Raw genomic sequence first — 13,159 nt, 5'->3', positions numbered from 1 at the left:
AACGTTTGATCTAAGGGTGTACATAGAAGATGCCTTTGAGAGCTCTTCCCAAGGGAATAGCTCATTGAGAGGGGGTGTTAGAGAAGAAGGGCCAACTCCCCATTTGTAAGCCCCCAGATGCAGAGAGCATGGGGGGATGACATGAGAGGGGGAAAATGGAGGAAGAGAGAGGTTGTCATGTGGGCAGTACACAGGCTGCCACATGGACATCATGCAGATCTTCTTAGGGTTACTTATGGCCCACCTTTAGGCCAGATCCGTCATTGTCAAATAGCCATTCATTGGGCAACACATGGGCCCTAATATAGGGCAGGTCTGTAGGCTGCACATAGGCCTTGAGAGGGGTATATTGACTACAGAAGAAGTCCAGTGTTTGGGCTATGGAGCTGGGCAAAGACCCAGCAAATAGGTGTAGGTAAGGAGTACTTTTTATAAGATTCCAATTCCTGGTCTGGTCAGCAAACAGACCAGCCTAGTTGGCCAGCAAAATAGGCTGGTTGAGTGTATAATAGGCTGCCAGGTTGGCAAACGTGCAGACTGCTATTCAGCAATCCCCCAGTCTCATCAGTATTGGGGGCATTTTAGCCTCTATATAAATCCCCCATTGTGGGGGCCATAGGGATTCAGTGTAAGCCATCTGCAAAACATATTGGGAGCCTCTCGTGGATGTTCTTAGTCAAGTATTGGTTGTCATATCTTGCAGCTTATTCTAGATTTGAGCGTGGTTTACATTCCAAGTAGGATCTAGAGTTATCAGGTGTGATCTCGTGGGTGATTCATTTTTGTTGCATGTTTTAACATGGTAACTTGAGATAGACATACAATTTTTTTAATTTATTATTATTATTTATTTTAAACAAGATGAATGATATGTATCATTCAATAGGCCTGCCCAAGAGGAGGAAGAAAGAGAGAGAAAGGAAGAGAGGGAGTCCAGACTCAGAGGGAGGGGCGAAGAGAGAGAGAGAGAGAGAGAGAGAGAGAGAGAGAAGAGGAGAGGAGGGGGCTAAAAATGTGGAGAGAGAGGAGACTCTAGATTTCTACCAAGTGGCACAAATCCCTCAAAAAAATGAGCTTCTCAATGCCATCGGCTTTACTTAGGCCTCCATTTATGGCAGGCCAAAAAAAATAAACAACCGGCTTTGATTAGTGGGGGGGTCAGACCCAATAGACCCAGCAATACAACAAAAAGGAGCCAACTCTTAGGGGCCATAAAACCCGTGGCCTACGCTGCAACAGCAGATGAGGACAAAATGTGCTCATCTGCATAATTCGGGCCAACTTAACCCGCAGGGGCAGCCACCAATAATGCATTAGCTTCCATAATAAAAACTCGATTTTGCCAATCTGCAATCCTTCCAAATCCCTTTAAATCTGACTTTCCAGCAGGACCGAGAGCGACACAACCTCCATTTACTATTAAGGCTCATATATAAGGGGGGGACGTCCAGAAGATTCCTATATAGAGTTTTCACAGATACTTTTTTCAACCGGGTCCTTCTAATGAGCCACTGGTTAGCTCTCCACATCTCCGACTTTACACAATTTGTGGGCCAGGTATCCGGTAATTGATTTATCACCATTTGCATTAACCCAGCTACCCGCCTCGAAAGCTGAAACTTACTGACGATGTCATGTATTGATAGCCAATCACCCGTACTGGGCTCCCAAATCTGGTCCCAGTAGTTGAGATCCTTTTTACTGATTCTTCTAGCACACCGCAGATCCAATCTAGCAAAGGGAGAATCTCTTGCTGCTACTGCTCACCCCCACCAAATTCCTTCTCACACACTAGCATCTCCCCTTAACCCAGCCCGCCCTTTCCACTTCAAATTCAGAACACAGAGTTTCCAGGCAGCACAAATAGCAGACACTAAATCTGAACCCTTGACTTTCAGGGGGAACTCTGAATTTGTGCCAGAAAAAAACCGCCCTTTAGTGTATTTTGCACCGGCTAAATTTAGGAAAAACTGACTTAAATTTTCGTGTGCCTTTAAAATCTCGGTTGAGATTTTGAATATTTTAGTGTAAAAACCGGGAAATGTGTATGTTTTGAGACTAAACAAGGTGAATAATATTCAAGAGGCCTGCCTTGAGCGATTTGTATTGTTTTTGCCTTTTAAGTTAAATTTCTTGGTTGAGTGCACTGTAAATGATGGAATGGTCTGACCAGTGCACGTAATTGCAACCCTGTTCATTGCTTGCAATGTTCCGGCTCACCCATATGTGGTCCAATGTGGAGCCATGCAATGTTATTGGTTGTTTGATCAGTTGTTCCATTCCCATAGTGGCCATGAATCCCTTAAGGGCTTTGAGTGAATTGCACGCCTTAGTGTAGCAGATGTTGAAATCACCTACTATGTACGTGCCGTTGTTTGGCCTGGCACGATCGAAAAGGTATTTGAGTGTGTCAATAAGCTTTGTCGCATTTGCTGTTGGTGATTTGTACAATTTAATCACTGCGATTGTCATAGAGGTAGTGATGTTGAATGTTGTTAGGAGGCACTCAACCCCGTTGTTGCTCAAGCTAAGTTGTTGCAGGAGCGTGCAGCTATCTTTGAAGTAAGTAGCAATCCCAGAAACTCCTTTGCCGTGGATGCTATCGAAGCCCTTGAGCTTGGCTTTGTTGTTTTCTTTATCGTGAAGTTCTTGCAAGCACAGTATCGTTGCAGCCATGATGCTGGGCGTCGACAAAATGTCTACACTGTGTGATGCAAAGGCTCTTGTGTTTATTGATTGGAGGGTGTGTTTTGTGTTCTCATTGGAGCTGAAGTCTGCTTGGAGGGGATGGCACAAGCGCGCTTCACCCAATCGATGCAGTTCTTCGAGGATGGAGCTGTCTACCTTGATGTTTTTCTCTTGTAGCGGTTGCAATATGTATAGATTTCTAGGGTCTCGGACACGGGACAGTGCTGTGTACACAAGGCCATGTGTTTTTATTTCAGATGGGTCGAATGCAAGATATTCCCATGGTCAGACCTTGTGAGCGGTGGATTGTGTGAGCCACAGCTGCTTGGATGGGAAACTGGTACTTGCAAACAGTGTTCAGGTGGTTTTTCCCAATTTGGAATTCGCGTGAAATTTGAAGGATGGGGGCCATGACCGGGACGTGTCATTTTTAAAGAGAGAGTGATACTTCAATCTGGTGAGTTTGCCTATGGCAGGGTTGGCGAATTCAACCCAAGCAACAGGAGGATCTGTTTTCTTTGTTGCATACTTGAAGATTGCGTCGGGACCATTTACTAGACCATCTGGTATGTCAAGGTTCCCGGCACACATCTCGATGATCATACCTAGCTTGAGGAGTAGTTCTTTGTACAACCCCTCCAGTTAGCTTCGGGTATGGCGGTATTCAAAGTGTTTTGCTGCATGTCTTGTGTCTGATGTCTCTTGCTCGATACAGTGCGGCTTTGTTTGCAAGGCGACAAAGACGTCTCGGTTGTGTGCGTCTTTTGTTACGTTCGTGTGGAAAAGATGGGGTGTGTCTTGCTTATTTGGTGGTCATCGATAGTACATGTTGTTGATTAGTGCAATGTTAGCCGGTATACGTGAGCCCACACGGATACGGTTCAGTTGAATGAGAAAATCGCCGTGTTGTTGCCGCATGGGCATGTGAAGCTCGTAGTACATGACATTCTCTTGCCAGATTGAAGGAGTTGCGGCTAGCATTGAAGGCTTAGAAGAGAATATCCAATTGTCTTTTGTTGGGCTTGCCTGGCAAAAATCACCACATAGCAGTATGTCAACGCCCCCAAACGGTTGCAGGTGGTTGTGTTTTATTTTGCGCATTCGCATGTTCGCAACAATGAATGTGTTTTGCCCTATCAGGGAGACCTCATCGAAGACGATTAGTTTGACGTCTTTGTATAGCTGGGATAGCATCTCAAGTTTTCCTACTAAAAGGCTCTTGTACGTGGAAGCGAGCAAAGGCAAATGCAGTGCTGCATGTATTGTTGTGCCTCCTATACTGTATGCTGCTTTACCGGTGTACACTAAAAGCAACACCCTTGGCAGATCAACATCAGTAAAGAACTCGTGAGTGTAGTGTCGTTGCAATGCTTGCACTAAGAGGAGCAAGGTGAAAGTTTTCCCTGTTCCAATGTTTCTCGACAAGAACAGGAAGAGTGGCTCTCTGGGGTTTAATCTTTTCTTAAGCATTATGTCGTCTAAGAGCAAGTGTTGTTTGGCATTCAATCTGTGGAGCTCGTGGTAGTATTCTTCGTTTGGCATTGAAATGAAAGTGAACTTTGACGTGATATGGTGTGGGCCTGGTCTTGTTCCATGTTGCAGCTCTAAGTTCAGGTCAAATTCAGGTGCAGCAGTTGGTGGATTGCCACCGGTTGTCGTGGACAATGAATCTGTTGCTATGTTATGATTGCTAGGTGGCATGATGCTTATGTTGAACTTGTTGAAGTTCTTGTCGATTGTCTGCTTTTCATTTGTAAAGAAGTCGCGCCATGTTGGGAGCGTTTTGCTTAGGGCATGCTCGTTGTGCATGATTGGAAGGCAAACAAAGTTCTCTGTAGTGGTTCTCGGGGTCCTTGTTTTTGCTGTAATTGTTGAATCGAATGACCTGCGTTTGCGCCTTTAAATGGCACGACCCGAGATTGTGTACCATGCAGCAAACTCTACCAAGCAAAGGGCTTCCAAGTCATTGGGCCTTTCTTTGTATCTGCCTATGATGTCTTTAAAAAAAAGGTCGGTACTTAGGGGGTCCATTTTCTCTAGTTGAAAGCGACGTTTCAATAATAGTATACGCTCTTTGGGGGGGCTCGTGTTCAGGTAGCAAAATTCGCTTGTCAAGCTTGTTAATGACAGGCACAAATATACTGCTTGGTACGAGCTGATGTGCTGCATGTTCAGTATTGCATTGCCAATCTTTTTGATCCACTCGTTTGTCGGGTTGTCGTCTCTCAGACATCGTCTCTCAGACATTGAGACAATGCTTCATTCATTGCATTTGTAGTAGCGAGTACACTTCATTGCTTGGAACCTGTGGACGTAGTACCTTGCAGTTGTCACGGGATCATCGCGTATTAGTGTATGTAACTCAATAGGAAGGTTATTTGCACCCAGAGTAGAGGTTGCTGGCTTGACTTTGCCAAGACATGAGACCAGGGGCTTCCAGTTCTTCTCTGTGGCTGAGAAAGTCAAGAAGAACGTTGGGGAGCCCAGTTGCCTAACCATCGCAAAGAGGTTCTTTTTCAACTTGTGTTTGTAATCAAAAGACGTGAGTAGGCACACGAAGTCACAAAAACCAATGTGCGATCGCAACAACTGTTCGATGTTTGTGTCTTTTGCTATGTCCTTTGCTTGTATTAATTGGCCTTGCATTTTTCCTTTCCGCATCCGAACCCAAGATGTAGACAACACCTGGGCAATGAGAACTTTCATTGTCTTAAAGAAAAGGTTTGCTATAGACATTGCGAATTGTCTGTCCTTGTTTGTCAACTCGCATCGGGTGATGTCCTGGTAGGATACGCTTCCTATGAGACATTCTTATAACCCAGAAACCAAGGCTCTTGTAGTTGATCATATACTGACGTGGTTGCCCATAAAAAATTGTTGGGAAGGCGAGCTCCTCGCAATGCTTGTCCCTGAAAATGCTTAGTGCATTGAAGCCCTCTGATGGAGCAACGTTTATTGTCTTGTCTTGAAAGTCCACAACTTGTTGCATTGTATAAATCTTGTGCACTAGGGTGTTTGTTTGAATGTCGTCCTCATTCTCAAAAGCGAAACGTTCATCAGCTGGCTCTGGAAGTTCTTGTGCCGCAACAGCAGCAGTCCCATTCTACGTTTAATAAGGCATTGTGTTGCTGATACAGTGGTGTTTCAAGCAACTTAGCCAAGGCTTTTAGCGTGAGAGTGGAGCGCTCATGTAACTGTGATTGTACTCTAGCTTACATTTCAGTGATAACACAAGTGTCGAGCTATCATCAAGAAAGCGTGGCAAGACACGTTGTGCTCTGTCGACATCTGAAAAAACATTAACGATAGTGCCACGGCGATCGAATTGGCCTTCATATGTCAGCTCGCATATTTGGACGAATGGAATCCTTATTGCGATCAGGCGCTCCTTAAGTGCAGTCAACGCACTTGTGTTCTTCGTTTGTTGAGATAGGGGCATGTTTACTACAACGTACGTTGGCAGATCCCCTCTGTGGAGCTAATGGTGGAAAAGTCTACAAAGAAGTCCTAGTCGTGTGCCAATTTCTATAGCCATGTTGTGCATGCACATGGATTCGATTGCCGTTGTCGAGGCGCGATGCATTATTCCCTTGAATCCTAGCATGTTCCATGAGTCGCACGAGAACGATGGTGTGTCTTGAACGCTCCTCAGAAACCTATTAATTGCCCTTGTGTTAGGTTGTGTTGCTTCATGTGATCTGGATTCCGGATGCAGACTTTGTTGTTTTGTTGGTTGCGTGCATGCGTCAGCAATCAGGTTGCTCGCCATCGTTTGAGTTTTCCCGATCTTGTAGATTTTTGTGACAACATCCTATACTGAATGAGCAAACAAAGGGAAGGACTCTATGTATTGCATCGCAATGTGCCTGAAAGATTTGCCAAAGACTTTTTGGGTTGAAGCATGTAACACGGCACCACTTGGTGATCTAATCACCTCAATGCCCAAGAAATAATGCAGCTCTCCCAAATTCTTCCTCTCAAACTTCTGCTTCAATAGCATTTTCACATGAAGGATATCTTCATCACTATCACCTGTGATGATCAAATCATCAACATAAATGACAAGCAGCATAATACCTTTCTCTGTTTTTCTTACATAAAGTGAGAAATTTGCCTTGGAAATCTGAAAGCCAATAGTGACAAGATACTATCTTATCTTGTCAAACCATGCTCTAGGTGCTTGCTTCAAGCCATACAAGGCTTTCTTCAACCCTGCAAACAAACTCAGGATGAACAACATGAACATAACCTGGTGGCTGCTCCATAAAGACCTCTTCTTGTAAATCACCATGCAAGAAGGCATTCTTTAGATCCATCTGATGTAAAGACCATCCCTTTGATGCAGGTATAGCAATGACTGCTCTTACAGTTGCTATCCTTGCAACCAGACTGAATGTTTCTTCATAATCAATGCCATATGTCTGTGCATACCCCTTGACAACTAATCTTGCCTTGTATCTGTTCACAGGACCATCTGCATTGTGCTTCACCTTATAAACCCACTTACAGCGAATTGCATTCTTGTCTTTAGGTAAAGGTAACCAATTCCCATGTAGCATTTGCTTCCAAGGCATCCATTTCTTCATCCATGGCTTTCTTCCATTTTTCTTTTCCCATGGCTTGCTCAAAAGAAGTGGGTTCTGGTTCTTGTATCACTTTGACCATATAGGCATAGTGAATGGCTGTAAATCCATCATATTTCAGCCTATCCATAGGATACCTGGCTCTGGTAGACCTGCGCAAAATAGGCTTACTTCCAGGTGCTCTCAAAACATCCCTGGTCTTCCTTACTCCAGGTGTAACAATAGAAGGAATACCCAACTCATCATCAATGCTCTGTTCTGAGCCACTGGATTCACCATCCACATAAGAATGACCTGCATTCACATCAAACATGGGCTGATTTACTTTCTCTTTTCCTTTTCGTGATACCTGCATTGCTTTGAGGAGATTCTCCTGATCTCAATCTGCCTGTCCATGGCGAAGTATGTGAACCACTATTAGAGGACACTGCAGGTCCACTAATATTTTGTGATTGCTGCTGTGAATTTTGTGTAGCATTACCATTTTGTGCATCTACATCATCAATCACATTTACTAGTTTATACCAGCTGCTCATCTCATTAAAAACAACATCTTTTCTCACTATAAACTTACGAGTAGAAGGGTTATAGCATCTATACCCTTTCTGCTGTAAAGAATAACCAATAAAGATGCACTTCTCAGCTTTTGGATCAAACTTGGACCTCAACTTATCTGGCACATGAACATAGGCAATGCAACAAAAACAGCTTTTGGATCAAACTTGGACCTCAACTTATCTGGCACATGAACATAGGCAATGCAACAAAAAATTTTCAAATGAGAAATATCTGGTTTCCTACCAGTATACATCTCCTCTGGCATCATGCTATGTATTGCTGCAATGGGATTCTTGTTCATTATGTAAAGTGCTGTAGCAACTGCTTCAGCCCAATAATGATCTGGTAGGTCTTTTTCATTTAGCATGGCCCGAGATACCTTCCAATATGCCTATTTATCCTTTCTGCAAGTCCATTTTGCTGTGGGATATGACTGCATGAATATTGCTGCTTTATGCCATGCTCCTATAGGAACCTTGCAAACTCATTTGAGAGGTACTCTCCCCCTCCATCTGACCTTAGGTATTTTATTTGCAGGCCTGTTTCTTTTTCAACCATAGCTTTAAAAGCTTTGAAATGCCCAAACACTTCACTTTTCTTTTTCATAAAATACACCCAAACTTTTCTACTGTAGTCATCAATAAAAGTGACAAAATAATGATAGCCTCTAATAGATGCAGCTTTAGTAGTCCACACATTAGAGTGGATTAATTCCAATGGCTTCTTACTCTCTTGAACATGTCTAGGAAATGGTTTCCTTGCCTGTTTTCCAAATTGACAGGCTTCACATACCTTATGCATTTCTGCAACCTTGAATTTAGGCAATCCTGCAACAATATTTTGGGCCTACATTGATTTAAGTCACTGTACATTAACATGACCAATGCATTTATGCAAGATATCAATATTTGCAACTACACTGGTCCCATGTGGAAACATTGCTGCACTCAATTCAGGCATGTCCACATCCAACGTAAACATCCTTCCCTTCTTCTTTCCTTTTGCTATCAAGCGACCGTTATTTTTCATATCCTCAACAAAGCATCCATGAGGATTAAATCTGACTTGCAAGCCCTGCTCAACCATTTGACCAATAGAAATCAGGTTCTTGGTGATATTAGGGACATGAAATACATCAGACAGGTATTTCTTTTTCCCATCCTGCATAGACAAAGAAATTTTACCAATCTGCACAATAGGATGTGCAGTATCATCACCAGTTTTCACAAATCCTGGTCTTTCCATTTTCCTTGCATCCTGCATCCATTCTACATGACCTGTCATGTGGTTTGACGCACCTGAGTCAACATGCCACACATCATTACTTTCTTTTGTACTTGTCACAGAATTGGTCATGTGCTGCACCATAAATAGATGCTCATTTTTGTCATCACCCTGTCTACTAGAAGATGCATAATTCCCTTGCTGCAATTTTCCATTCATGATGTCATTCTACTTTTTATAGCAGTCTTTGTCGAGAGTTGGCACTTGAGGATTTTGATAAGAGAGCGATCCTGATTATTGTATCTTTGTATTTGCCCTTGGGGATTCCTCTGGCGCATGGCTGAGATATAATTCCTCTTCCATGACTGACATCCATCTTTGGGACTTTTTTGAGAGGATACTTTTTACATCATTTTTATGTAGAAATGTTGTATTAAAAGAGTTGGGGTGACAGAGATTCTCTTTAATGCTACATTCTGGTTCCAGATGATGGGATAGATGTCTATAAAAGACTTTTGGTGCTATTCTTTGGGTCTCATCCCCGTTGGTGCAATCAACTTTTGTTAGGTTTGGTTTGGGGCTGTATACATTCGACCCCAATAAATTCTGCCCAAATTGGCCTACTTGGAATCTCAGTTTTGCGACTTGGCCCCATTTTGAAAATAGCCTGCCCTTTATACAAAGGGCCTATGCATCCTAAAATCAACATCAATACTATTCGACATGTGACAATCGACCTTCGATCCCCATGATCTAGTTAGGATGCATGATCTTTGAACTACTCTCTCATTAAGAATTGTAGGCTACTCAAGAGTCCAGATGCACATAAGTATGTAGCCTCATTGACTTTAGGTCGAGACAAGAAAGTTTGGGACACAAAAGTGAACAAGAAGTACTGAACCCGTGCTTTGCATGGGCAAAGATGCATGACCATCCTCAACCACTCCCCATCTGAAGGTGGATCTTTGATTCTTAAGTCTTAACCCATGGCTCTGAGACCTTCCATCTCCTCCTTTCATTCCATTAAGGAGTCCTTCCATCTCCTCCTTCCTCTTGAAGGTGACCTTCCATCTCCTCCATCTTGTCTTTCCACCTCCTCCCCAAAGCCTCCCTCTTGTCTTTCCACCTCCTCCCCCCTCCAAGCCTCCATCCAAGAGCTCCTTCTTTGTGAGATGTGGTAGGCTTTCCTCCTCCAAGCTACCACATGTCCTCTCCTCTCATTTTTTGGTGTCCATGGTGGTTAATAGGTTACAGATGTAAATTTGCACATCCAAAGGTATAAGATATTGTTAATTTGTAAACTATGCACCTTGATAGGGAATGGCTCTCTGGGTTGTGCGATACTCCATGCCTAAGTAATTCTTTGTGATTTTGTTAGCACTGCCTTCCAAGCAAGGCTCTAGTTGTTAAAAGGTGTCCCACACACTTTGCTACCACGTGGCCCCTCTCTATTTTGCTTCTTTCTGTCTCTCAGACACACACTCACACACACTTTCTTTTTTTAAGAACTCTCTCTCTCTCTCTCTCTCTCTCTCTCTCTCTCTGTGTGTGTGAGTTTCCAAATCATTCGAACTTTCCTATACACGGGCTTCCATCACAGGTGTTGCAAATTAATCATTCATTCATCTTGACAATTGTTTTTCTTTGACAGAACCAATTGAAGGCAGTGCTGACGAATACTTGTACTCACTTGTTTTACTTGATGAAATCTCTTTGCATTTAGTTGAAAAGAAATAAAAATATTAAGTGTTTGTTGTATGAGTTTACTGATGTTTTCTTGTGGATGGTTTCCACTCGAGTGATGTTGGATTAATATCTAAAAATGTATGTCTAATAATGCCCTATTTTTCACCTTGCAGTTTAGCCTTAAGGGCTTCCCAGGCAAGTGGCTTCCGAGACTTTTTTCTGATAAGTAGCCTTGGGTTGTTGTATAGTCAAATGGTACATAGCATGGGGGTTGGGCAATAGGGTGGGAGCATGGCCCTCCCTTACTTGGTATGATAAGTTGGTTTCAGAATCATGCTAGAAAAAAGTTTTTTTCCTAGCCAATCAATTTAAGAACAATCTCCAAGCCAGCCGGTTTTTGGCCTACTGTGGGGAGGCCTTAGTTAAGGTGGTTCTCCTCGGCCCAAAAGTAAAAAAAATTATTTTATAAAAAAATTTCGCTTACGGACATGTAATTCGCTCATTGGTGGTCTCCCGTTGGATTGCATGGCTTGCTACATGCCCCTCCTCCTTTTGGAGTTTGTCTACAACGCTGGCATGGTTCCTGTGGATTCCGCGAGAGTACAACTCCAATTCTTCTGATCTTTTTGCAGTCCTCTCCAAAATCATCGATGCGCTCAGTGCGGTGCACATGAACCTTTCCATTTCAGTGCAAGAGCTGTGTAGAGGCACCATGCATACAAGTTACCACTGAGGCAGGTGTTGCATGCATCGCTTGGGTATAAATGAGGACTAGTGTTTCGTTTGAGTGCAATCTGCATAGTGCTGGCTCTTGCCAAAACCATGGCTGAGAGCTTGAGTTCACTGTGAAAAATGACCTTGGAGCTCATTCGGTGGAGGGAGGAAATGACTCACCCCAGTCCATGGACACTGGGGAGAACTCTTTCCATAGGGGTTGACCTTCCACCCCCTATTTCAACTCTTTCCAATCTGTTTCTTTTCATTTCTCTTTCTGATTAAAGAATTTCTATGGCTTGTAGAAATGGTGAAGCACGCCTCTGGAAAAGCAACAATGAAGAACAATGAACGATGCAATGTCAAGTTTGAAAGGTATTCGTTCGTGAGGGCTTGTTGTGTGCGATTTCATAAGAATGTGCTCTCAATTTCTAACATTGTCTCCTAGTGCATGCGCAGATGGAGTCGTCCGGGCTCGTTCGATGCCCTGCTCTGACAATAAGCAAGAGTTGAAGGTTGAACTAGCAATCTTTAGCTCTCCACTACTGCTATCGTCCAATGGTAGACCTCCAAAACAAGGAGACCTCTTAGAGAACTTGACGATCAAAAAGGACACTAAGCATTCCCTTAGAAAGGCATTCCAGGCTGCAACACGTGAAGCATATGCAGAAGGTGGGACGATGGGTTGTTGTTGACTCAACATTTACATGGCTCAAGCAGTACGTCTTGATGAGAGTGGAGGGCTTTACAATCTTGAATCCTGATTTCACAAACACTTAATAGTTAATTGCTTAGGTTGTCTTGGAGACTTCGAGGATTTTAAGCATTGTAGTGGTCTAATTCGTTTGCGAGTACTGAGTTATTTTGTCACTGTTCGAAGCTTTTGATCATTTTTTCATTGTTCGAAGCTTTTGATCGTAAGTCAATTCTATCGTTCCACTGCAAAAAACGAGGAGGCTTTCCCTACTGTCATTGATTTCTTTCTCTGCTATAGATGATGCTAGTGGATGACTTTAGTGCTTTGTCTATGCCTGTTGCGCAATGGTGGTATTAACTAGAAAATAAATCAATGCATGAGGCTTGATGCTAGGCATGGCAATGCTCGAGGGCCATAGAGGAAAAGGGAACGTGAGGGGAGAAGCGTTAACTGTTGAGATATCAAGCTCCACTCGTGATATGCTAGGGTGACTGTTGTGCATTTATGTCACCGACTTGTTAGCTGCAGATGTGGTTGGTACACCACCCATGAATAATAGCTGGATGACAGCTATCCTTATGTACTCTAGTTCATGACTCAGTTAGTATGCCACCTTAGTTAGCTGAGTTTGGTTTGAGACCCACATATAGGTTTCTTCTATTTCTTTGTACTAGAGTTCTTTTGGCTTTCACGACTAAGAAGAGGAAAATTGTTTTCAGCCTCCACCTTTGTGTATATTTCCCCATTGTGTATGTGAGAAAGCCGCAAGTGAGACTCCTTCCTTCTCTCCCACTATCTTCACATGGTATCAGAGCCTGGTTTGTGGTAAGGAGCTCAAGAAAGCAAACCAAGTTCGCGGTGTCCTAGTAAGAGGACCAGTGTTGCTTTCCTTTTTCGAGTTTGGGAGCAAATCTCTGTAGGTAGCACATCTGGAAAGTGCAAGGGTGCATTGTCTCAGATTGAGACATATATGCTGCAGTGTGGCGAGAGGGTAGTAAATGTTGCGGGG

Source organism: Dipteris shenzhenensis, chromosome 7 (assembly GCF_047967505.1).
Source record: "Dipteris shenzhenensis isolate YYH24624 ecotype China chromosome 7, Dip_SZ_1.0, whole genome shotgun sequence".
In the NCBI taxonomy this organism is placed as follows: Eukaryota; Viridiplantae; Streptophyta; class Polypodiopsida; order Gleicheniales; family Dipteridaceae; genus Dipteris; species Dipteris shenzhenensis.
Note: the sequence above shows the minus strand (reverse complement) of the source record.